The 13,057-nt window shown below is 44.0% G+C and overlaps 1 protein-coding gene and 1 long non-coding RNA gene across 4 annotated transcripts in view; one reads left to right on the top strand and one right to left on the bottom strand.

The window, feature by feature from the left end:
• Positions 1 to 13,057, bottom strand: part of LOC124795365 (very low-density lipoprotein receptor-like) — a 612,937-nt gene that overhangs the window by 159,115 nt on the left and 440,765 nt on the right. The window lies entirely within an intron of this gene.
• Positions 1 to 13,057, top strand: part of LOC124795366 — a 140,599-nt gene that overhangs the window by 91,218 nt on the left and 36,324 nt on the right. Inside the window, exon 3 of the long non-coding RNA XR_007016683.1 lies at positions 10,294 to 10,540. This is a non-coding gene — a long non-coding RNA (uncharacterized LOC124795366). The remainder of the gene's footprint in view (positions 1 to 10,293; positions 10,541 to 13,057) is intronic.

The following is a 13,057-nucleotide window of genomic DNA, read 5'->3' as shown; positions in this document are numbered from 1 at the left end:
AGACACTGAGATGACTAACGTCATGGGATAGCGATATGTACATGTACAGATGGCGGTACACAAGGTATAAAATGACAGTGCATTGGCGGAACTATCATTTGTACTCACGTGAAAAGGTTTCCGACGTGATTATGGCCGCACGACACGAACTAACATACTTTGAATGTGGACTGGCAGTTATAGATAGACGCATGGGATACTCCATATCCGAGTTCGGCAGGAAATTCAATATTGTGAGATCCGTATTGTCAACAGTGTGCTGTAGACTCCAAATTTCCGGCATTACCTCTCACCACGGACAACGCAGTGGCCGACGGCTTTCACTTAACGATTAAGAGCAGCGGCGTCTGCACAGAGTTGTCAGTGCTAACGGACAAGCTACACTGCGTGAAATAACCGCAGAACGCATTCGTTACGACAGTGCGGCGAAATTTGGCGTTAATGGGCTGTGTCAGCAAGCGACCGACCTGAGTGCCTTTGATAACAGCACAGCACATCACATCACATCACGACATCACCTGCTGCGCCTCTCATCGGCTCGTGACCGTATCGGTTGGTCACTAGATTACTGGAAAACCGTGACCTGGCAGGCAAGCTACGAGTTCCAGTTTCAGTTGGTAAGAGCTGATGGTATGTTTCCAGTGTGGCCCGGAGCCCTCGAAGCCACAGACTCACGTTCTCAACAAGGAACTGTGCAAGTTGTTCGTGAGTCCGTAACGGTGTGGGCTGTGTTTACATGAGATCGACTGCGTCCTCTGCCCCAACTGAACCGATCATTGTCTCCAAATAGTCATGTTTTCCAGCTTGGGGAGCATTTGTAGTTAGAATTTACACGATTTACGAGACAGAAGTCAAGAGTAAACATTTTTGGAACAGTGATCAATAAAGTATCATATTTTAACTAAAGTCCAGTCTTGATCACAACACTTACGTCTCAATAACATAGGTGACCGGTTTCGGTTATATTTATATAACCATCTTCAGACCCATGGCTTCCTTGGAGGATGGTAGGCAGAGCTCTCTTCAGCTGCTACGAAGTTATGTAAATATAACCGAAACCGGTCACCTACGTTATTGAGACATAAGTGTTGTGATCAAGACTGGACTTTAGTTAAAATAGAAGTCAAGAGACTCAAACCAATCTCCAGCCAATGAAAAACTACAAGGGTTCAACGCCAATCACAGCCTCGCAGCTATGTGTAAGAGTAGTGTGTGTCGGTCGCCTGTGGGGCTGCTAAATGATGCGAGCCAGAGGTGGTGGAGCCGCTGCCGCAGCTGCCCTACTGTAACACCGCAGCCACAGTTATCACAGAGTCTGCGGGAATAAAGTACCAGCCCAGCGCGCGTTCGCCGCCTGCCAGGTCTTTTACGGCGGCGTGCAAGAAATCCAATTTTCGCCGACGCCTGGCGCCGAGGCGCCACTTGGAAACGACGCCGAACAAAAGCCGAGCACCGTCAGGCGGCGCCGCGCACAAAGGCCGCCGTGTCGCGTTAATCTGCTCATTAAAAAACATAAAACATTCATTTTTGTCGAATAATGTGCCCTCAGGGGATTTAGAGGGACTCTCTGGGGAGGTGTCTTTCTCCTTTTTTCTCCAAGCTTGCTGTATGTGGGGCAGAAGCCGGACGGAAACTAAGGCAAACACGGCTTGAAGTCTCCGGCTGCAGAGAGCAATTAGTAGTGAGTGACCCGTACGTTAAAGCGACTGGAAGCCACCAAAACGCGTGTCAGAAGCTCATGGCAGCATTCGTCCTATAACCGCTAATTTTGTCCCAACAACAGTTGCACGATAATGCCTCATATCCGTAAAAAAAAAAAAAAAAAAAAAAAAAAAAAAAATCAACGGATATATGAAAAATGTGACATTTGTGTCCATTATTCCTGGAAATCGCTTGCTGACAGGTGCCCGCATGCACCTCAGGAGTCCTCCACAGGAAACGCTTCGTGTGAGCCACGGTCCATCTGCCGGCCGAATCTGTTACTGATGCCTATTTCAACATTTATGATGATGGACAGCCCGGCTGAGCCAGTTGCTGCGGTTAACCTCTTCTGGAGATCGCTTGTTCCCGCAGTGAGGTGCTGTGCCAATCCGTCCGAACAGTGTCGACGCTGTAATGTAAATGACCAGCAACGTAGAATACATATCTTGCTGCAGAAAGAAGAGTGCCATCAATGCGACAGTTCTACTATATGTTTTACTTACGCATATTGTTGCAGATTCTACTTCTTTTAACTTTTAAATCCTGATTTTTCCTTCTCCTGTGCATACTCTGTCGTGATACCTTATGCATTGTCACCTTAAATTTTTTTATCACATAAATTTTTTCCTAGTCCCGCAGACAGCGCTGAAACGCTGTGGTAACAGTCCTCTTGAAATTTACCTTTCTTAATGTATAATCTTATAACGTTCATATATCCGCCATTTTACAGTACTGACAATGACACGCAGAGCGTTATAAAGAAAATTGTTTTCGTGTTTTTAAGTCATACATCACATTTACACGACGCACGCGTGTAGCGCTAGGTGAGACAGGAGAAGCTGTTACAGTATACGTGACCTACATACGTACATACTTTCTGCAACAAGTCTTCGATGATGACAGGTGGTCTTCCACTTCGCACTCCATCATGAACAGCCATCCGTAACAACTCTAATGGATGTTCTCATTACTTGATGACTTAACAGTTTCTCCATAAACTGCACTAATCCACTAATCTACCGATAAATTTCAACTAGTTTCACTTTTGTACACCGGCTAGAATTTTCAATTGAGGGATGCATTGAAGGGGAGGTTTACTATCTTTGGCCCGAAAAAGCATCTTCATTGAGAATTTTTTTTCTCGGGATGTGTTATAGATATCAATGTCAAATTTTGTCAAAATGTTTATTGATATTTCTTCTATAAACTGGAAATTTTTCGACCGGAAATGTTGAAGAGCAAAGGCGGAAGTGCCGTCGGAACGGAACCAAATTTCAATGTAGACGTCCACGCGCGGTATGTCACAGGTCAGCCGGCTCGTCTGAAATCAAAATTCAGTTGACGTTAGCGAAGTATGTAAGATTATTTAGGAGTTGTACCTCGCGTAAGTTATTTGGACCATAGGAAAACAAAATGGCCATTTGAAAAAAAGAAAAAAGGTTTTTTCAACGATTTTGCGACTTCGTCGGCCATGTAAAAATATTTATAGTTGATGGATCGGAATAAAAGTGGTACAGCTCCTAGACAACTTAGTTAGCTTCGTCAGAAACAAAGAATCATGCCAATCGGTTCAGTAGAGTTGAAGTTACCACACCGCGCGATAAAAAGAAAGTCATTTCGAGAAAAACGCGTTTGAAGTTTTAACTACACAGAAATGCAATATTATGCCACTGACGTTCAATCTGCTATTCCGGATCCATAAACTGGTCCTTCCTCTTAGAGGGCGTTCTGCTCGATCTGGACCATCCTGCGCTGCTCCAGAACCGCTCGTACGGCCGGTGACAAGCGGTTTTCGGTCGCTTTAATCCGTTGGTCGTCCGAATGCTTGGCTAACTGCGTCGAATGGAGCCCCTGGTGACGTCCATCATTGTCATGGACTTCAGAATTGCTGAATACCCTTGGTTGAAGCTGCTCACTGCCAGGAAAGTCGTAATCTCCACCGTCTTCGCACCAGAATGCAAATGCTTGGGGGGCTAACTTCCAAACATACGCGTTCAGACTTTCATTTGAATTTTGTGTGTTTCCTCCCAAGCACCGGTACAATAACTCGTCCTCCGAAAGAAAAAAACTGGTGCGTGAAAAAGGCCGATTTCAGGGAGGTGCATTTTTTTTGTTCAACCGTGAATAACAAACCTTTGCGTTCCGTATTCGGAAATATTGTTACAGGGGTGGATTCTAAACACTTATGGATCCAAAAATGCAATTTTAAAAAATCGATTTTTGAACAAAAATAATTCAAATGTATGTGAAACCTTATGGGACTTAACTGCTAAGGTCATCAGTCCCTAAGCTTACACACTACTTAACCTAAAGTATCCTAAGGACAAACACAGACACCCATGCCCGAGGGAGGACTCTAATCTCCGCCGGGACCAGCCGCACAGTAAATGACTGCATCGCCTGAGACCGCTCGGCAAATCCCGGGCGGCTTTGAACCAAAAGATAGTAAACCACCTCTTAAGCAAACACGAAAATTTCACTACCATCTAATCTGACAGCCAGTAGATGCTGGTAATCAGTCCGCACGCGCAGCCAGCCATCGAGAGGGCTGCGACGGCTGCAACGGCGTATTTAAAAACAGTACGTACGCCTTGACATGTCTCGTACTTTCAGTCTTTCAAATCGAATGTGCAACACTGCATCGAAGGTTGTATGATTAATTCATTTTTTTTACCATTTGAGGAGCATTTCTTTTATTACATTCCTCTGCAATTCAAACAATGCTTCGTAGGGGTATTATACAAGAGAAAAACTTTGAGGAAGCATTCGTTATTTCTAATGCAGGTGCCACAGCGCCCTTAACGTACATCGGCATGCATTTCTAGGAAATGAACGCCTGCATCAGAACTAAGAAGCAGTGGTATATATATATATAAATATATATAAATATATATATATATATATATATATATATAAAAGAGGTAAAATTATTCTGATTTGGAAGTGAAAGCACAATTTCGTTGGGGAGAGTGGGGTGGGGGGGAGGGGAGGAAGACAACCAAGCTGTATAAACTGTTGAGTTCCGGACGAACGGAGATTGAGTTTTCTTGCATGTAATGGCCGAGGAAGGACGTCCGCGACCCAACCGGCCAAGTAGAGACAGCGACGTGGGCGGAAAGGAGAAAGAAAATGAAATGTAAGAAAAATGGCAAGGAAGATGGTGGACTGCGGACGTGCCGGCGTTACGCAAGGCGCGAGCTGAATCCGAATGCGCGGGCGGTCCTGTTTATGTAAGCCGCGAAACGGCGGCGGCGGCTGCGGCGGAGGCACACGTCTGCCTGTCGGTATAAAAGGCCGCCGTTGTACTTAGCCGAGCGTACTCCCCCGCTGCCCACGCGCCGTCTGCGGCAGATTCTGGCTGACCTTTCTGAGCACAGCGCAGCCCGAGCCAGGCCACAGCAGAGCAGAGTAGAGTAGACCGCAGCGCCCTCGATAAGCCGTCTGCTCGCCCGTCTTCCTTTCGTTACGTGAAGCTGACCTTCGGCAGCTGCGTTTATCACGGTGGTCTGCTAACTTTTGGCCTCGACGTCGAAAATGAGGATCTGCTTTCAAAAATCTTTTTATTTTGCAACATAATCTCCATTAACATTTATAAACTTAATCTACCGGTGTTCCAGTGACATCATTCCGTCTGTCCACAGCTCGTGGTCTCGCGGTGCGTTCTCGCTTCCCGAGCACGGGATCCCGGGTTCGATTCCCGGTGTGGTCAGGAATTTTCACGTGCCTCGAGATGACTAGGTGTTTGCGTTGTTCTCATCATTTCCTCATCATTCATGAAAGTGGCGAGATTGGACTGAGCAAAGGCTGGGAGTTTGTACGGGCGCTGATAACCGCGCAGTTGAGCGCCCCACAAACCAATCATCATCATCATCATCATCATCATCATCATCTTTCGTCGCTGTTGTGTTCCTGTAGAAATTACGAAAAATTCCAACAGCTACAATCTGGTCGTGACTGAATGAAAAAGGAAAGAAAGAAAAATAGCTGACCAGCAAATAATGCGTTGAGTTTTCGTAAGAGACTTAAGCCTATTTACTAATTCTTTTGGCCCCTGATGCGGTGTAAGCCATCCAGAAGAACTCGTCATCTATCTCTTTGACCATTTCCCTCAATTTCGCCCAAGTCTTCGCAACTCTTCTTGCGTTCCCTTTAACCGTCCCCTGCCGTGTACCTCTAGTATGTCTCTCTTCCTTGCTCCTTGAGGATTTCATTCCAACGTCTTCTTTTCCATTGCTCCATCTGCCTTTCTCAATGTGTGCCCCAGCCATCTCTACTTTATCTCCCTTATCTGTTCCGTATGAGTCTTGTTCGCTTTTCTGCAGACCCTGATTACTTATTTTTTTCTGGTCGCCAGATATTCGTTATGAGCCGAAGACCACTATTTATTGCGCTTTTGTAAACAGTCGACACCAGTAAGTTCTCTTGCTGAATAAAAATTCTTTGCATGTAACATTCTTATTTCTTCCTTGGATCATACGATGGGACACTGTTCTGCAGGTACACGACTTTTCTTACTCTTACCACCACCACCACCACCACCACCACCACCACCACCACCACCACCACCACCACGTTATTCTCATTCTTCGTCCATCAACTGGCTACTCTCCACTATACAGCGTATTTATAAATGAATATCGGGGTTTTAACGGTTTAGAATATTTATTATGTTAAACTTACAGTTATAAATGATATGTCAAATGAAAGAGCAATTCCAACAGTTTTACCAAGAACCTTATAAATGTTCAGTGTGAGCACCACTTGTCACACGGCACACATCAAGTCTATAGCCGAGTTCTTCCCAGACGTTGATAAGTGTGTCTTCAGTGATTGTATCAACAGCTACTTCAATCCGGTTTCTAAATTCAGGGATGTCTGCTGGTAGCGGAGGCATGTACACACGATCCTTGATGAAGCCCCAAAGGAAAAAAATCGCATGGCGTTAGGTCGGGTGAACGTGGAGGCCATGCAAAGCAAGCCCTGTCATTGGGCCCCTTGCGGCCTATCCAGCGCTTGGGTACAGTGAAGTTCAACCAATAGTGTACTTCGCTATGCTAGTGAGGTGGCGCACCATCTTGCTGTAAAATGAAGTTCTCTGGCTCATCTTCTTCCAACTGAGGGAAGAGCCATTGCTCTAGTGTATAAAGGTAAGGAGTGCCAGTTACAGTAGGTTCACCAAAAACGAAAGGCCCATAAACTTTCCGCCGGGATTGCGGCGGAAACATTGCGCGCTGCGCATGCGCACTGGTGCCAAACACAATTACGAGTTGCTCTTTCATTTGACATATCATTTATAACATTAAGTTTCATGTAATATTATAAAGCGTGATAACCTCGATATTCATTTATAAACACCCTGTACTACAATTCGCCGCTTCTGCTTTTACTCTGTTTATAACAAGGTAAATCCAAATCAGGATGGCCGAACTATTATTTGTACTTTGTCAATACGGAATATGAATTCTGTTACTTAACCACAGTACCAGCGGTCTCTGTGACTATTGTGCAAGCTGCTCACTTTCGTGTGGAGGGACGAACATGGAAGACCATGTACACTGCACGTAACGAGTGCTATCACGGTTTTGCACTGTCACATGCAAATCTTTAACAATGATGCCCAACTACTTTTCACTGGTATGACTCAATAGATCCCATCCCCCACTACAACTAAATTTTCTCCCCACTGTTACACATTCTGTTCGAAAGTTTCCCCTATTTGTCAACTAATTACTGCTATGTTTTCATTTTTTTCTGAGTCGTCACTCTTGACTGATTCGATGCGTCCCGCCCCGGATTCCTCTCCTGTACCAACCCTTTCATCTCAGAGTAGCACTTGCAACCTAAGCCCTCAGTTATTTGCTGGATGTGTCCCAATCTGTGTCTTCCTCTACATTTCCCTCTAGTACCTTGGAGGTTCTATCATCCTATCCTCCTCCTCCTCCTCCTCCTTCTCCTTCTCCTCCTTCATCTTCTTGATTGTTGCTACTTTAGGGTGCAGAACAGCTGAGGTCTTAAGCCCCCCATGTCGTAACTTAATACAGTCAAATACCGAATGAATTTGAAGTCGTAATACTCTCAGAGCCTGAACGAGTGGCATAAAGGGATAGCTAAAATGATCAGCTCCCCTTTGAGGAGATTGCTCAAACTGTTGAAAATTACATTTCCTTGTTATGTTACGATGACGAAAAAAGTAAAACGCCATTACAGTTCGTGCTGTATCTGCTAAAATATCTGATAATTCAGGTGGCAAACATACATCAAAACGTGAACAGCTATAAAATCGGCATAGTGTCAGAAAATTTCTTACTGTCACTTTTTGGTTGCAAGTACGCACAGAGTGGTGTGGAGTCTTCCCTTAACAAATGACAGTGACTGAAACGATACTGCCCAATACACAGCCGAGCTAAAAGCATCTCCTCGCGACGAGAGGGGCGAGAGGAAGTCGTCCAAGCCGTTGGGAGGTGTTTAATTTCCCGGAGTTTGTTCCAATTTAGAGAAGACCAGTGTTCATGCGATACGAACACAATTTTTCCACGAGCAGCAACACATTGATCATCTGAAGTGACAGAATAGCTAACAGGCCTAGGTAGTCTGACTGCTGCCAAGGCGGCAGCATCGGAAGCTTCATTCCCTGACACTCCGATGTGGCCAGGGATCCACATGAACATCACTCTGGCTCCATCAACAGCGAGTGGGAGGAGGCATTCTTGGATTCGTTTGTATTAAGGGGTGGTTTGTGTACAGCACACAGTGGTTCTGGAGGGCACTAAGTGAATTCCTTCTTCTTGTCAGTGTTTTCCATGTATTCCTTTCCTCGCCGATTCTGTAGAAATCCTCTCATTCCTTACCTTACTAGTCCACCAAATTATCAACATTTTTGTGTAGCACATCTCAAATCCTTCTCTTCTGTACCGGTTTCCCCACAGTCTCTGTCTCACTGCTATACAATGCTGTGCTCTAAACGTACGTTCTCAGAAATTTCTTAACCGAGCGAGGACTTGCATTCCGGAGGACGACGGTTCAAACCGGAGTCCGTCCATCCTGATTTAGATTTTCTGTGATTTCCCTGAATCGTCGGGATGGTTCCTTTGAAAGGGCACGGCCGACGTCCTTCCCTAATCCAATGGAACCAATGACCTCACTGTTTCAACCCCTCCCCCAAACCAACCAACTAAATTTCTTCCTCATTGTTCTCCTACTGACAGCGAAAAAATAAAGCATTTTCTGCAGGCAATTTCTAGACGGTTTCAATTGTAATGGAGACGACAGGTAAAGAATTTGTGCTGGTATTTGGCTCTGCCAACACACACTGTAGATCTTTAACATTACGCCCACCTCCTAAATATCACATTGGTTCACCTCCGGGACGCGATCAGCACAGGTTCAGCGTTACATGGATTTGGCATGTCTTTGCCAGTTTTCTGAAGGGGACTGAATAAAAAATCTTTTTACCTCTAACTTAATACATGGGTATATTATTACTGTTGTGTACCAAATTTCCGCCATAGTTTTCCGGCATTACGTATCAACCTGCACCTACTTCCTTTCTTTATATAGAAATTTCACTCACCTATTTTAGATGTATTTCATATTATTACTACGAGCATTTATAACATTTCAGTTCCAAAATATTTTTTACGTAACTGAGTTTTTTACTTTACTGTCGTCACATTTGTCAACAGATGTACAGTAGACACCTGACGATTTTGTGTCAAATGTTTTTCGAGTCGCAACTGCACCCCAGTTTCCTAGGACCAGAAATGCCGTTGATATTACTTTTCTCCCGACTCTGTGGCCTTGCCTGCAGTGTTTATTATACCTGTTCGACTACACCCTAGCTAACATTGTTTACAAATTACGACGATACCACTTCGGCTTAACCAGTTTACGGTAGTGCTAACTTAGCACTCGCTGTTTCGATCGCGTTGACTGTGTGATCGGCACATCTTTTTTGTTTCTCTTTAATCGAATTTTATGTTTTTACGTCCATTTTTCATGTGTAAATCTACACACCGTGAGAATAGTGTAATATTAGTTTTCCCAATTCTAGCTTCAAAATTGCCTTAATAGGGACATATTATCAAAAACCTTTCATCCCCTATTTCATCCCCCTAGGGGAGGAATTTCAAAAACTCTTCTTAAACGATGCCTACAGTCTAAGATCAACACCCTCTCCAAATTTCAAGTTTCTGTCTTTAGCGGTTTGGGCTGGGAGACGATGAGCCACTCAGGGCGTTTCCTTTTGTATATAGACATAAGGCGTTTTTGTTTTATGCAGGCATGTTTCAGGTAATTTTTGCTCTAATTTTAGCAGCCGGCCGCTTTGACCGAGCGGTTCTAGGAGCTTCAGTCTGGAACCGCGCGACCGCTACGGTCGCAGGTTCGAATCCTGCCTCGGGCATGAATGTGTGTGATGTCCTTAGGTTAGTTAGGTTTAAGTAGTTCTAAGTTCTAGAGGACTGATGACCTCAGATGTTAAGTCCCATAGTGCTCAGAGCCATTTGAACCATTAATGTTAGCAGCTTTAATTATTTTATTAATTATTGTTTACAAGAGGAATATGATCCAGTAGTTTTGTTTCCCTCTTTCCAGGCTGATCAGAAGATGGACGTTATGCAGAGAAATTACTGACGATGATTTGTGATTATTGACTGAAATTAAATTCTGCAAGTTTTTATACACGAAAACAGAAGAAAAAATTAAGATGGGCTTCACAATGTACTGAAAAGTAAATGGATTCTAGAAGGAGGCCTTAAGGGAAAGGTTGTCCTCTGTCTTCCCAGAAGCTTCGGCAAAAGCAACTTCCAAGTGAATCGTTAATGTGGAAAACGAAAAGGAGGTACGAAAGTTATCGTTATTGCCTAGGGAATAAACCGATATGAGTTACTGAAAACTTTAGGGCTTCTAAAGCGCAGTGAAGATCTTCTTGCTTTCACCGACAGAGAGAGCGATTATGATGTCAACAGATACGAAGTAATGGTGCCGACGGCTTTGAGGTTTTGACGAAAGACTCAACTGCAGACACGCCAAAGATTATATCGCGGCCATCGTTTGAGAGAAAAATTACATCGTATGGCCACAAGGGAAAAGCGATTCCCCCCCACACAGCCCGTTCATTACAGCTCCAGCGCAAGATTCTTTAGACAGCTCTCCGGATATCAGAAGGGGGCGAGTCTATCGTTTATTGAGAGAGAGAGAGAGAGAGAGAGAGAGAGAGAGCGCAACAGCTCACATTGAATAAGGCGAAGGCACAGAAACAATCGCGTCCCTTACAGGGAACCTTCGGTGTCCGTCAGCCTTTTTTCTAGTAAGAAGCAGACGAAGTTCGACTCTTAACAACAGGACAGGGTCATCTCGACTCTACTCTGCTCTGTCACATCATCCACACTCGGCCGCAATTTCAGGTACCTTTACTGCATCTATTACGTCGAATTCATTCGTAACGAGTCACGCTACGAACGAACAGCGTGAATTCCTCTCGTTAATGTCGTGTGATCTTGAGAACTACTTCAGGGGATTAAAGACAAGAACGTCTAACAACCGTTGTCATGTAACGTAAATCATGCATTTGTGGAAGTCAAGCTTGGCGCTTGAATAAAGCAGAGTGATGTCCAACTTGGAAATTATGTTCGCAAGGCGACATGAGAGAAAAGATGTTGGCGTAATAGGGAACAGTAATGAGAAGAGAGGAACGAACCCCCTCCCCCCCCCCCCCCCCCCCCCCCACACACACACACACACACACTTACTTACTTTTGATCCAGAATGTTTTGAGGGCGTTACATTCTCGTCTTCTCGTCTCTTACGGACGTAAAACTAGACACACAATCACAACTTTAGACAGCCAAGATCGCTATTGTATAACATTTGTCATTGTGACCAGTTTCAGTAAATTACGTTGCTATCATCCGATCTTTCGCATCTCAATTCAGTGAATCTTGATAAAATACATATTGTATCATATTACATCACAGAACGGTTTTCATGACCACGATAATGGTAGTATATCACTACGTCAAGTATAAAATAACTATTATATGAAACAGCGTACATATTGCACTGATTATACAAGCCCATATTCGTACGTTAGCGGAATGTAGACTTCATTCTGATAATGTACGAACATGAGCTTTTATAATCAGTGCAGTACGTACGCTATTTTATGTAATAGTTATTTTATGCTCGAGTTGCTGAAATGTTATGGTTTTCATGTTCAGGAAATATTGTTCTATGATATGGTGCGATAAAATATGCGTTTCACCAAGATTTAGTGAACTGTGCTGCGGAAGATCTGATTGTGGCAACGTGGTTTGCTGAAACCGGTCATCACAATAAAGGCCGAACAATAGTGATCTTGGCTATTTGAAGTTGTACTTGTATTTCTGCATTAATCTATATCGCCTCATAACTTGATGATATCAATCATATAAGAAGTAAACCTGTCGAAACGCAGTGAGACGAAATTGTGTTTATGACTGTATGTAGCGCTCTGATTTGAATTGTAAGAGTCACAGGGTGATGCTTTAGTATTACACACACACACACACACACACACACACACACACACACACACACACGACTTTAAAAACCTCAACCTCCAACACGTGTCCCACGATTATGCCCTACGCTCGCGAGGGCCGTCGGCTGACTCCCCAGTTTGGGAGCAGCAAAATCGCCCCAGGAAGTCATTTTAATATGCAAAACTTCCGGCCAGTAAGCCTCGAAGGCGGAATGTAGACACTTCCATAGTCCATTGCCTGCTAACACTCTTAGTACTTGTCGTAACGCGATGCTTCCTGGTATGGAACACAATATATTCTAATGTAACAGATGTCGGAGAAAACCGGCCATTATGGGAAATTACAAACCTTTCAGCCAGCCATGTGGTCTCTGGGCTACAACCGATTTAGGAGAATTAGGGAAAGATCGGCCCATCATCTCAAACACAATGCCCATATTATTTAATTAGAACAGTAATGTTTCTAACACTAAGCCTTGTGGTATCACAAAGTATCTGCCATGGCATTCCACAGCTAGTATGGGTATCTGAACCATTTCGTCCACTATATATAAACGCAGGCTTCCGCGGCTATTGTCACAGTCTATAAAACTTTTCTGGGTTTTTCACCGCATTGTCACTGCTGCAGGAGACATCTTTCCGAAGGTCACTTGCAACAGTGACCGAAACGTCGATAGTTCTACATAATGACAATGCGGTCACAAGCCCAGAAAAATTTTACTGGCCATTTCAATTACTATTAATAAAAACATTTTTACAGGAAAAATAAAGCTAATAGGTCGATGGCTATACGGAAAACAAGTGGCGTCTATGAAGTTGTTTGGTGATCGTCTCTGA

The sequence above is a fragment of the Schistocerca piceifrons genome, chromosome 4 (genome assembly GCF_021461385.2).
Source record: "Schistocerca piceifrons isolate TAMUIC-IGC-003096 chromosome 4, iqSchPice1.1, whole genome shotgun sequence".
Taxonomy (NCBI): Eukaryota; Metazoa; Arthropoda; class Insecta; order Orthoptera; family Acrididae; genus Schistocerca; species Schistocerca piceifrons.
Note: the sequence above shows the minus strand (reverse complement) of the source record. Positions and strands in the feature narration are given on the sequence as shown.